A 13493-nucleotide genomic window follows, 5' to 3' on the forward strand; every position below is an offset into this window, starting at 1 on the left:
TCATTAACAGATCATTATGAGTATGAGTGCCATAGCAGATGAAGTAGAGACCACTGTGTTTGAATAGAATGACCACATAGCCCAAAGTGGTAGATGAGGAAATGCCTCCCGGAGGATGGAGCACTTAAACTGAGGTGGGGTAGCATGAGTAGGAGTTAGTGTAGCAAAATCCTGGTCATACAGCACATTCAGGTATCACTTAGTGCCTAGTGCGTGCTTTCTTGTTATTGTGCCCCTAAGCATCAAACTGAAGAGTTTATTAACTTTTTAAAATGTTTCTTCCCTAGGTAGACTCAATATCCTAGTTTAAAAATCTAGTAATTTTAATTTCCCATCCCAGGATTTTAAACAGTTCCTCCCATTTTTTTTTTTTTTTGGAAGTTGTGTGTTAGTGTGAGCGTGTGGGTTTTGTCAGCCACCAATAATGAAGCAGTTCATGTCCAACAATAGGCTAATAATGTTAGATGTTAATTTGAAGGGCATCCTAATGTTCACAGTGAATCTAAATGTTCAGAAAACACTTCCTTGAGATTTACACTGTTTAATTTATAAGGTCAGCCCTAGGAAAGACACAGTCCTGCAATCAAATGTGTTCACACTTGTAGTAAGTGTTTCTGGCTCCTCTGATGTTAGCTGCATGTTAATTTATTTCTGGGCTAGCAGACATTAGCTTCCTCTTGTGCTTTACTAGTGTGCATATACATTTGTTAGGTGGTATAAAAATTAGGTAATCCACTCTGTTTTTGAAAGAGGAGTCTTCCCTTAATCGTGAGGAACTTAGCTACACCACACCACACCACACACACACACTGATACATCTGGATACCAGATCACTTTTGCATGAGTGGCTTTTTTGAGGAAGCTGAGACCATTGCTTGAAAACATGTCTGGAAAAACAGTTTCTAAACCCTTTAGTTAGACAACAGCAAAAAAGCCACCCAAGAAATCAAAGTATGAATGAAAATATTACTGGATAATCTCAGAGTTTAGCTAATAGCAATGAAAATAAGCTCTAGAGGGAAGAGACTAGTTTTGTCTTGTTCATTGATGTATCTACACAATTTAGCACAGTGCCAGAATGGCTAATAAGTGCTCAGTGAGTAGATCTTTAAGTAAATGAAATGCCTGTGAGTTTTTGACTTTGCAGTCGTTAAGGATAAGCCAAGATCTCCATGGTAAGTTACAGTTTAATCTCAGACTATTATATGGTCTTGAAACCCTTCTGAAGATTCAGGACTCCATGCCAAATGACAATTGTCTATGCATTTTGAATTTAAGTCAACCTTTTAGCGTTTTTTTTTTTTTTTTTTTTTTTTTAGAGGAGAAAACTGAGCAGTACTTGTTCCTAGGGCATGAAAATACTCCGGCATTTACTTTTTAAAAAAGATTTTATTTATATATTTGACAGCACAAGCAGTGGGGAGGGGCAGAGGGATAAGGAGAAGCAGACTCCCCACTGAGCAAGGAGCCCAATGCAGGTGTATATCCCAGGACCCTGGGATCATAACCTGAGCTGAAAGCAGACACTTAACTGAGTCACTAGGCACCCCACTCCTGCACTATTTTACAAACCTGCTGTAATTTGTGTGGTCCTGGATAGCCTTATGGATGCTGAAAACTTGTTCTGCTATTGAAGCATTTTCCCTACATGCTACATTTTGCAGATAATCTTAAGAGGACAGGTTTACCATATCACAATATGTGATACAAAATATTCATTTTTCTGGTTAAATTTATGTTTACATATTATTCATGTTAAGAAGCTTTCTCCATAATTGTGTTATAACTAGGGAATATTCTAGGCTTTTGAGAGTTTTCTATATAAGCCTTATGGTGTATTATAAAGGTAGTAGAAGCTAAGATCTATAAAATATGTGAAATCAGGTAACTATAAAAAATACTACAGCTGAGAAGCAGGAGAATTGATTGAGAGTTATGAGTGAAAACGGATTCCACTTGGTGGACGTTTTCAAGAAGAATCAGGTTTATTCTGTTTTTTTTTTTTTATTATTTATTATTTAATTAAACAGTGTACCCATTCTCTAATTGACTGTCTACTATTCTCCTCATCAAAATTTTCTGTGCTATAACTTAGGTTTCTGGAGTAAGTAGGAATACTGTCTCTTTACAAAACAATTATAATAGATAAAACATACTTTTTGATGCCTTGCTAGACTTCCATGAATTAAAGAAATTGCTGAGACTTCTCTCATCTTCCCTTCACCAATAGTGGACTAAGCCCAGACAAGGGAGAAGTGAACAGCACACATGGAGTGTGAGGTGGTGCTGAGGCAAATCCCAATATTTGTAGTCTGTAGTCTGTCAAGAGACTAAGCCTGACGTCACTGACAGAGGGAGATTGCTGAATCTGAGTTTTACTTTAAGCTGGCACCTTGAAGGCCGAAAAGTGATTCCACATCCAGAGCTTCCTTTGACTCCTGTTAGAAGTAAACACAAGTTTGTCTATATGAAATACTCCCAATTTTTACCTCCATGGTATCTGTGGCATAATGTAAACCTTATGTGATCTCATGATTACAAAAATTCACCATACAGATGGGGATATAAGCCATTCTATGGGTGATCAGTAGGAAATGCAAATCATGGCTCTAGATACTCAGGAAAATTTTAAGTTATAAAAAATATATTTCTTAGTTCTAAAAAAGTTCTAAAAATATAATACTATTCAGTTATAAAAAATAATAAATCTTTAAAGAAATGAAAATCAGATTTACAAGTTGATTAAACTACATGAGACTGTAAATGACTAGAAATGTTCAAAAAAAGAAACAAATGGGAGTTTTTTTTAAAAATATTTTTACTTACTTATTCATGTGGGGAGCCCAATGTGGGACTTGATCCCGGGACTCCAGGATCGCAACCTGAGCCAAAGGCTGGCACCTGGGTGGCTCAGTGGTTGAGCATCCACTTTTGGCTCAGGTCATGATCCCGGGGTCCTGGGATGAAGTCCCACATCAGGCTCCCCAGAGGGAACCTGCTTCTCCCTCTGCCTATGTCTCTGCCTCTGTCTCCGTGTCTCTCATGAATAAATAAAATCTTAAAAAAAAAAGGGAAAATGCACTTATTGAAACTTAAAACATGGATGGGTTCAATAACAGATTTGCAAATAATAGAAGGCAATGAGTTAACTAGAAGTTAAATCTGAAGACATTAGCCAGAATATTTAAAAGAGGGGAAGGAAATGAAAAGTATCAAAAATAGTAAGTTATAAAAATGTAATAAGCTGTTTTAACCTTCATCTAATTGGAGTCCCAGAAGAAAAGAATATAGAGAATGGAGGTTGGGCAAATAGTATTTGAGGAGATAATGGCAGAAGATTTCCAGAACTGAAAGGTGAAAGACATAAGTACACAGATACAAAAAAGCATAGCTTATACTGAACAGGGATATATGCAAATAAATTCAGTCATAGACACATTGTAGTAAAAATGAAAATGCCAGAGAGGTTCTTTTAGAGCCCTTAGAGATAAACAACATACTAGCTACTTAGAAAATATGAATTAGGTTGACAGCAGAATTTTATCAGCAATAATGGAAACCGAAGAGAGAGAGATTCTTCAAAGTTTCGAAGGAAAAAACCCTACCAAAATAGTCAACCTAGAATTGCCTACTTATGAAAATCATCTTCTAAGAAAAAGCAAAGTTATTTTCATAGAGGCAAAAACCAGGGAACTGTGGGTATAAATCTAACCAACCGTAGCCTGCCTTATTTATACATTTAAAAAGAGACAAAGTAAGGTCTTGGGTAACATAATTATGTATGTTTGTAGGGAAAATTATTAGAAATAAGTTTCTTTAATGCCCTTAAATTGTTTGTTTGGAGTTAGTAAGTGATGCTTTGCTATACATACTTGGAAACTTTTAAAAATAACCGGTGAAAGAATAGAAATGGGTACGTAACTTCTGAAGCTCTAGAGAAGAATGGAACAACAAAATAATATTCTATTTTTCTAAAAAAAAAAAACAGGAAGGGAGGATACATGGGAAAATTTATAAATAGGTAAATAAAATTTTAAAAGTAAGATGCTTAAAAAAAAGACTATCAAAAATCTGAATGAACCTGGATGGATTAAACTTTCCACTTAAAAGGTATTATCTGACTTACTAAAAAAGGAAATTCAACTCTGAGCTGTTTATAGGATACACACTCTAACTATAAGGCTATAGAGTTTGTAACAAAAAAGTAGACGTGAGTTATAGGCAATATAAACAAAGGAATATTGAGATAGCATTATTAATCTCATATAATTTAGATTTTAAGACAAAAAGCATAGGAGGGAAAATTCAATACATAATAAGAGGTTCACTTCTTGAGGGAGATATAATAATTCTAAATATATGCAATGTAAACAAGTCTGTCTATAAACAAAAATTGACAACTACACGGAAAATATGACAAACCACATTCATAGTAATAGATTTTAAGAAAATTTTCTTATTAAAGGTTGAACAGAAAAAGATTTTCTAAGATTTTTTGTTTATTCATGAGAGACACACAGAGAGAGGCAGAGATACAGGCAGAGGGAGAAGCAGGCTCCCTTTAGGGACCCTGATGCGGGGACTCAGTCGCAGGACCCCGGGATCATGACCTGAGCCAAAAGCAGATGTTCAACTGCTGAGGCACCCAAGCATCCCAGAAAAAAAAAAAAAAAAAATCAAAACATAAAACATTAGGACAGCAAATTATACTTGATTTAATAAAAATATATCAATTGTGTATCCAGCAATTTAGAGAATTCACATGCTCTTCAAGCAGATATAAAATACTTAGAAAAATTGACAGGTATTAAACCAAAAAGAAACAGATTTCAGAAAAACAGTATCATTCAGAATATATCCTTTGACTTGATGTAATTAAGTTGGGCCTTAGTAACAAAAAAGTAAGAATAGATGAAGTTATACAAGACAAATGCTAACCAAAGAAAAAAGATCACTCTATCTCTGAAAATATAGATTCAAAAAAATTTATAAAGGGTAAATATGATCAATACATATGACTGCATAAAGTGAATTGGCAAGTCCTGGCAATATCAGATACTCATCTTCCCAATGGAAATGTAATTATACTCCTCAGAAGAAAATTTCTTTCACGAGTATACTTGGAAACCTGTGCAAAAACGTTCACAATAGTTTTTGAAAGCAGCACACCCTAAGCAAAAATCAAAAACAGAAACAGCAGGGGTACCTGGGGGGCTCAGCCAGTTATGTGTCAGACTTTTGATTTTAGCTCAGGTCATGATCTCAGGGTGGTGAGATTGAGCCATATGTTGGGCTCTGTGCTGGGCATGGAGCCTGCTTAAGATTCTCTCTCTCCTTCTACCCCTTCCACCCTCCTTGCACACACGCATGCCCTCTCTCTCTCAAAAAAGAAAAACCCAACTGATAATAATAGCTATTGTCATTAAATAATTTGTAGATTTTTACACAGTGGAATATTACACACTAGTGAATTTGAGTAAATGACAGTTGAACAATAGGTGAACCTTGTAAGTATAATTTTGCCTGAATAAAAACAAATTGAAGACTTTGTAGCTGGATACCATTTTATGTAAGTTCAAAACCGAGCAAAACAAAACTATATACATATGTTCATTATATGTGTGTATTTGTGTATTCACATATATACCATATGTATTCATATACATTCATGTACCTATATGAAACTATACCATAAATCTAATCTTCTCTATGTTATCTCTCTCTTCTAGAGATATGTATATAAGTATATACACACATATATATACATACATGGATCTCTGTATATACACAACACACATAGAAGATATGCATATATTTTTATTTGTATATAATCATATTCTATGATTATGTTCCAGTTTTTGTAAGCCTAAATGTGAATGTGTATATATATTTATTCATACACACATATATGTAGAATATGTGTATGACTAACATGATATGATAACATTTTAAAATGAAAATGGAACATCAATTTGCATCAGTACAGAAGCCCAATAAATATTTGAATAGGTGCTCAAGCCCCCTTATGAGTAAATAACTACTTAAAAATCCTTATCATTGTCTACCTGCTTGTTATCTAGAATGTGAAAAAACATGTACATATTTTTTTGGTAGTACCTGTGATGACAAGCACCTGTCCAATTGGAAATTTGTGAGTCCCTTTAAAAATTTTTAAGCAATGTTTCAATCTTCTAGACATAAAATACATAACTCAGGCTGAAGGATATAACATTGGATTCCTTGTCAAATCAAGGTAGCTACTGCTTAATCTCTACCTTAGAAGAGCACAGAAGAGAGCATGGACTGTGTGCTCTGCTAATTCTGAAGAAGAGATTTTATGATAAGCACTTAATTATCAACACATCTGAAAAAGCCAAGTACAAAGTGCATTAGAGTTTCTCAAAAAGTGAGGGCCATGATGGTTACATTTAGATTTGTGTATGTTATGTGACATGTTCTTTTAAACAATACCTAATAAATCAGTTGCCTGTAGTACTTTGAAATGGACCCAATAGTTCAAGTTGAGAATTCCTATTGTGACACAGAACATTACCCAAGATACTACAGTCCTTCAAGAAAATAACCCACAATTGACACTACCTTTATTTGTATACATTAGTAGAATTTCGGTCCTGAAGACTTTGTATAAGAACGATGATCAATTCCTGGATAGTTTAGCCATGATTTCTAATTCATATCAGTTCATAGAAATCATTTCTCAAATCTTACTTTCTATTTTATAGAGAGCGTTGTCTTCCTATTTTGAACATTTGGTAAGGGATGTATTTTTTTTTGAAAGTGAATAAGTGAATTATAAAGTAAAATTTTTGAGATCTATGACAGTCATATTTTCTTCTACCACTTGAAAATGAAATGAACCCATGCTTCCTTTAAAAAACCCAGTTACTCCAAATGAGTAAACACTAATTAGATTATTTCAGCTCTAAAAATCCAAGATGAGGGATGCCTGGGTGGCTCAGTGTTTGAGTGTCTACCTTCGGCTCAGGGTTTGGGGATTGAGTCCCACATCGGGCTCCCCGCAGGGAGCCCACTTCTCCCTCTGCCTATGTCTCTGCTTCTCTCTGTGTGTCTCTCATGAATAAATAAATAAAATCTTTTTTAAAAAATCCAAGATGAGTGGATTGAATGGAATCTTACTCATAGTTCAGTTTATCTTACATTTTGTAGACTGCTCCTCTGCACTTAACTAAGGTTAAATATTATTATACTTCCAGCTTCTAAAAGTTGATCGATCTGGTTATTCACCTGTAATTCCTTTTTTGTTGTTGTTGTTGTCTTTGTCCCTCAGATAATCTCTTCACCAGCTTTTCATTCCCTTATTTTCCAGTGTCCATAATCTCAACTGCCACATGTTAGAGGACTTTATACTAGCAAAATGTGTATTCCAGGGGTGTCTGGGCAGCTCAGCCAATTAAGTGTCTGCCTTTGGCTCAGATCATGGTCCCAAGAATCTGAGATCTGCCTGCGTTTGGCTCCCCACAAGGAGCTTGCTCCTCCCTCTCCTTCCTGCTTGTGCTCTCTTTCACTGTCTCTCTCAATAAATAAACAAAATCTTTTTAAAAACGTATTTATTAAAATAATGACTAATTTTATTAGATACCAGATTTATTGATCTGTATTTAAATTAAATAGCCTTCAATTACTCTTTTTCTGTAGTAATTTGTCTGTGTTAGAATCCATAATTACCAAAAAATACCTTTCGAAGCTTAATTGATTCATATTTATGATTTGCTCATTTACTTCAATGTTCTGTTTAGTCATTGAAGAAGAAACAGATTTCAGTGGTTAAGAAGTACAGCTGTTTGGTAGAGAGCTTTTCAAATGCTGGCAGAAATCTCTGGAAGTTTACATTTAGAGGAGAAAAAGCATCACTCAGAGCTGACTTCACATATACTGTGGGCTGGTTTATTATGAAAATAGAAATATAGAAGTATTACCAGAATAAGGTAATGATAGAGTAGCGTCTTTTAGCTGATCTTTTTCTAAGATCTAGAAAATCTCAGCCCTTTATGAATTTTGAAAGTAATGTTTAATCTCTGCTAATGAATGTGAAACACTACTGCTCAGGCCTCTGTACGTTAAAATCTGGATGGATCTGACATAAATGCATTTTTATAGCACGTGAAAATTCTGTTAAATAACATAAGGAGTAAAACATCTTTTCTCCCAGAAATTTTCTCACGGAAAAATTAAGTAGTTTGGTCTTTTGTTAGGCAGCTTATCGTTTTCTCTGGAGGCAACGTATGATTTAGCTTTTCTGTCAAATTTCGTTGATTCATGTCCTTGTTATCTATAATATTACACGAGACATCCTAATTTTGTGTAAGTATATCCCAGATATTGCATGGGACATATTTGCACTCAAATATTTGTTTTTTTACACTGACATTCAAGTTGTCATTGTGTGTTTTATCTGGCAATCCTGTGTTAGGGAGATCTACAAAATGATGTCTTTTTTTCCTTAGGTAGCATGAAGAGAGTGTTTATTATCCCTTTGACAGGAGAATATAGGATTTAAGTTAATGCAAAGCATGTATTTGTATTAAAAAGAAGTTTGGCTAAATGTAGCCAGAAGTTTTAGGAGTTTTTAAATAATGAAGAGCTTATTCAGAAAAGCCACTCAAAATAGACCATCTATAAAATATCTATGTACTTTTTCTTAATATTTCTCTGCTGCTCCATGAGCCTGCATATTAAACCCAGCATCCTAAACATCCACAGTTGCTGTGGTGGTTTACCCCTTTTGTTACTAAGGTTTCATTTACTATTGGATGTTCTGAGTAGGGCTGGATACACAGATGTGTGAACTTTGATCTTGATCTTAAGGCAGTTATAACTGTAAAGCAGGATATACACAGAATTTTAATGAAAGGCAATGTGGAAAAGATCTTGGAACAAAAAGAGATTTGGAGTAGCTCACAGGGTGCTAGGTTTACTCTTGAGTTGAATCATTTAGAATGTCTTCATGGTTGAGTGCGTGGATCTTGGGAAATACAAGAAAGAGTCCTTGAACTTCTTTGAGGTTTTCATACTAATGCTGATAAAAATGAAATTCATTTTTGTAGGTCAGAGATAAGTCCGAACTAATGTATTTTCATGATGACTAAACGTTTATTCTTCTGTAATGTTTCGTATACTCGAGATTAAACTAATCTATTTTTATTTTTAGGGGACATGGCATTATGTTGAAGGTCTTTTCAGTAACTATTGAGATAATGACACATGTCAGAGAATATATGTACATGTTTCAGGAGCTAATTCCTGAATAAGCTAGTAACATTGCATCAGCTACCAAACAGCATGCATGAGGGAGGACTGGTGGACAAGTGCTAAATACTGTATCATGTCCTCCATATTATTTTATGTGAATTGACTTACCTGTGCTTCAGATTCTTTCCCATGAAGTAGGGGTGGGAATATGTACTTTGTGTGATTGTTGAAGGACAATTATATAAATGGCCTAGCACTAAAAATAGTGAAAGATGATCCCCAATGAATTTTTTTTTAAAAAGATGAATTACTGTTCAAGGATTATGTTTGACAATGTTACATTTGTAGTTTAAACTTCCAAAGCTGTTCTGTTGACTCTCAGAGGTGGGTAATGTATGTGCTTTCCCAGGGAAGATGATGTTGGTCATCATAAAGAATTCATTTGAAAATGTTCTTTCAAGTGCTGAGAGTAAGTATACTCCAAACTAACCAATACCCAACTTGAAATTCTTTCTGACTGTGGCTTCATTATTCTTGCTATTTAAGGTGTGGTCTGGGCACCAACAGCATCAGAATCATGTGATTTGTTTTGTAAGAAATACAGAATATTGGGTACTACTCCAGACTTCCAGAATCCGAATCTGGAGTTCAGCAAGATTTCCAGGTGATTCCTATGCATGCTAGAGTTGGAAAAACACTGCTCTGGATGTTAGTGGAGGTTTTGAAAGAGTTTATATGGCTCTAAGCTTTTGAAAGTAATGATGTCTTTTTAAAACATTTTCTATCGTTTATTTAAGACTGATACTGCAGGGAGAAAGAAGAGCTTTTTTCTCCCTGGTCTCTAGGGCCCTATGTAGCAAATTGCCTTTTCTGCTTTACCTAGTTGTGCTCAATGGCCTATAAGATTGAGCAGTTTAGCAGTTTACTACTTAATTGTCAAGCTTTACTCTTTTCATTAATAGTTGTTACACCCCGAATCTTCAGATTCTGAATAACAAAGCTAGTAAGGGCATCTCCTGTGTTGCATTAAATTTGGGGGGGGGGGTGGTGCCTTGCGAGTGTGTTCATTAAATTCTTTAAAACCACAATATATCTATTAATGTAGTCTGTAGATACTGGCCTCTGTGTTTGTGTCACCTGGGGAACTTTGTTAAAAATTCTGATTCACAGGTTATGCCCAGGAGATCCTGATGGAGTAAGGCAATGAGAGGTACCTTGGACTTTGGATTGCTAAGAAACTCAGCCTGTTTTGCAAACCATTGCTGTAGTCAGTGTCTTCTGCCGTCAGATGATCAGTTTCCCTTCCTCTCGTGTTTTCAATTTCCATATAGTCAGTAGTTTCATTGATTTCTGTATAAAGTTAAAAATTTAGGCCTCCAAAGGTAGAAAAATAGAATATCGATCTGGAAGGTAGAAGCCCTGTGTTCCTGACTTGATGTAGATTAAAGGGACAAGTCACTATTTCTCCATTTTCCTAATCTGTAACATGGGCTTTATCCTTCAGTGCAATGTGAGATCAGATATGTGTGAGTGCTTTGAGCTCTTCAAAAGAAAACGTGTGTGAGTTGAGCTTACTATTACAACTTTATTTTAATATCCTTTCTGTTAAAATGTGTTTTCCTTTCGCCATAAAACGTGGTTCTCACTGAGAATATTATTGGCTCTGCAGTTTGTGGGAGGCGGTTGTTGTTGTTGTTGTTTAGTTTTTGCTTTCTATCCATTCCCACCGATCTCTGCACTCTGACGGTTCTCCAGAACCTGTGTCAGGGAAGGTTTTGTCTAGAAAGGTCAGCTCGAGAGCTCCTCTGTGTCATAGATCAGAACGCCACTTGCTGAGACCTGCAGATGAGGCAGGAGTTGTCCACTGGGACAGGAGCTTAGAATCAGAGAACCTAGAAGCCCTAGGCATCTTCTCTGAGTGTGATGCTTTGTGAGGAATTCAGTGCCTGGACAGGAGCCCAAGGCCTTTGTATATTTATGAGGACATACCAGTCAGATCATGGATAAGGGTTGCATGTGTTGTCTTATTTTGGTGGAGGGATAGGATGACCTAAAGATATTTCTAGATTGCAGACTAAGTAGATATTGAAGGCACATAATCTGATTTAATGAGATATATTACTAGACATATTATGATTCTAAACCACCTTAATGAATACACTCAAGGCATCTCCACTTCCCAAGACTTTAATAAAATATAGGTAATGCCTTTTCTATCTTTGTGATTCAGACTCTGAAGATTCTGGGTCTATTAATGAAAAGAGTAAAGCTTGACAATTAAGCAAACTACTAGATTCCTCATTCTTTCAGGCTATTGAATGCCACTGGGTGAAGCAGAAGAGGCAGATAATATAGTCTACCTGTCAGTGTCTTAAAGTAAAGAGTTGTCTAGGAGATAAACTTGTTTTTAAGAATGATGTTCATCACAGTTAAGGTACATAGGGGAATGGAAAAGGATGATACTCCTTTTCACAAAGAGCATAGAATGCAGATTCACACAGAAGAGAAGCACTTTATTTAATTTTAGGGTTTATACTGGCTGACCCTTCCTTATTTACTTACTACTGCAGGTATTATTTACTTATATTCATAAGAACCTATCAAGAGGTGCTATGATTTTCATTTTGCAGATAAAGACATTGGGGCAGTTTTAGTAAATTATCTGAAGTCATACATAGAGTAAAATACAGAGCCAAGATTGCAGTGCAGACATTCTGCTTCTAGATAGAGTCTATACTCTCAAAAGCTCCAAGAAGAACTGAGATTCTGCTGTTTTAAAATATTTTGTTGCAAGGTACCCTAGGAAATTGTATTTCTTGTATTGTGTGTTGGTAATCTCTTCTTCCTGTTGCCCTAAAATTGACTTTATTTCTTGAAATAGCTTCACTGTAATTCTTTAGAAATTTTTGTACTTTGGAATTTTTTATACTTTTTGTGCTTTTTGTTTTGTATAAAACATCAATTTTGGTAGAAGTAGCAGTGGCAATTCATCGTCTTAATTTATAGGATGGGATTCCCCTCACAGATTTCAAATAGAGACCCCACCATGTCAAGGAAACCGTAAGTTTTCTGCTGTAGTGGACAGTGAATGAACTCATTAGAACTGTCCAGGGGTGAAGGTTGATGAGAGCTTGTGAATGTGCTTCCTGAAGTTTGTTTGTTTATTTAATTTGCATGACTCAATAGATTATGTGGTATATCTTCAGGAGGGTATTTCCTGGGTATGTTTTGATCTTTAACCATTCTAATAAATCTGTTTTTCTCTGTGCGATTGAACCTGTAGACAACATTTTTTTGGTACAATTTTGAGGTTAAGACTTTATCTCCCATTGGAGATACTCAAATATAGTTTTGCTAGGAAAGTTCTTTTTTTGAAGTTCCCATAGGTTCTCCAGGTCCTAGATTTTGAGTCTTGTCTTTCTCCTTTGTGATCTGAATCCTGTTATGGGTTTTTCTGGCCTTGACCTTGGGGCAAGATTCTTACTCTTGGTCATATACATCTTCTCCTTAAGGGTTAGGCTCCTTTCACTTAAGAAAATTAATTTTAATATTCTATTTCTTATGGTCAATTAATCATTAAATTAATTACATTTCTTGCATTTCCTTTTGCTTTATCTTTACTATTTAGTGAAGAAAATAGGAGAAAAGATAGAAAACAATCTTCTATAAAAAGTAAAAGTTAAATATATTTATTTAGCCAAACATAAGCTGTTAATGATAAGATAATTTCGTAGTGCCTTCAGTACTCTTGACAATACTGGCTGAGATTTTGTTACATATCATAATACCTTTGAATTTTGCTTCCTTTAAATGTGAACATTCTTTTGTATTTTCAGCCATCAGACAGGTCTCAGAAGGGAATGAAGTTATTCAGTACAGAAACTGTTAAAGTCCGAAGTGACTAAAACATACATTTATCCATGCTACTTCGGTGCCTATAACCTTGCAATTGCTTCCTTTAACCTCTGAAGATATCTGTCTGCCTGCTTACTGGGATCTACAAAGCTCTAGATGACCTTTCCAGATTGTTTGATTGACCTGCTTCCTCTTATTTTTTGCCTCTAAAGCAGCAATGGCCTCTGTTTAGACTTGCTAGAATGTGTGTTCTTCCCCTTCCTCCTCCTCCAACAAGAATAGCTCCTTTTCATATATTGGTTTTCTCTCCCTCAGAAAGGTCTTCCTGACTGCCCCATGCAGCCCATCAACCCCATTACCATCCCATCCATTTCATTCTTGGCACATTCCACTCTTTATAAGCTAAT

General features: G+C 35.4%; 1 protein-coding gene across 7 annotated transcripts in view; it reads left to right on the plus strand.

Annotated features, from left to right (window-relative positions):
• The window catches only part of TRPS1 (transcriptional repressor GATA binding 1), a 252976-nt gene that overhangs the window by 65656 nt on the left and 173827 nt on the right, over nucleotides 1-13493 (plus strand). The window lies entirely within an intron of this gene.

Source organism: Vulpes vulpes, chromosome 13 (assembly GCF_048418805.1).
Source record: "Vulpes vulpes isolate BD-2025 chromosome 13, VulVul3, whole genome shotgun sequence".
Taxonomy (NCBI): domain Eukaryota; kingdom Metazoa; phylum Chordata; class Mammalia; order Carnivora; family Canidae; genus Vulpes; species Vulpes vulpes.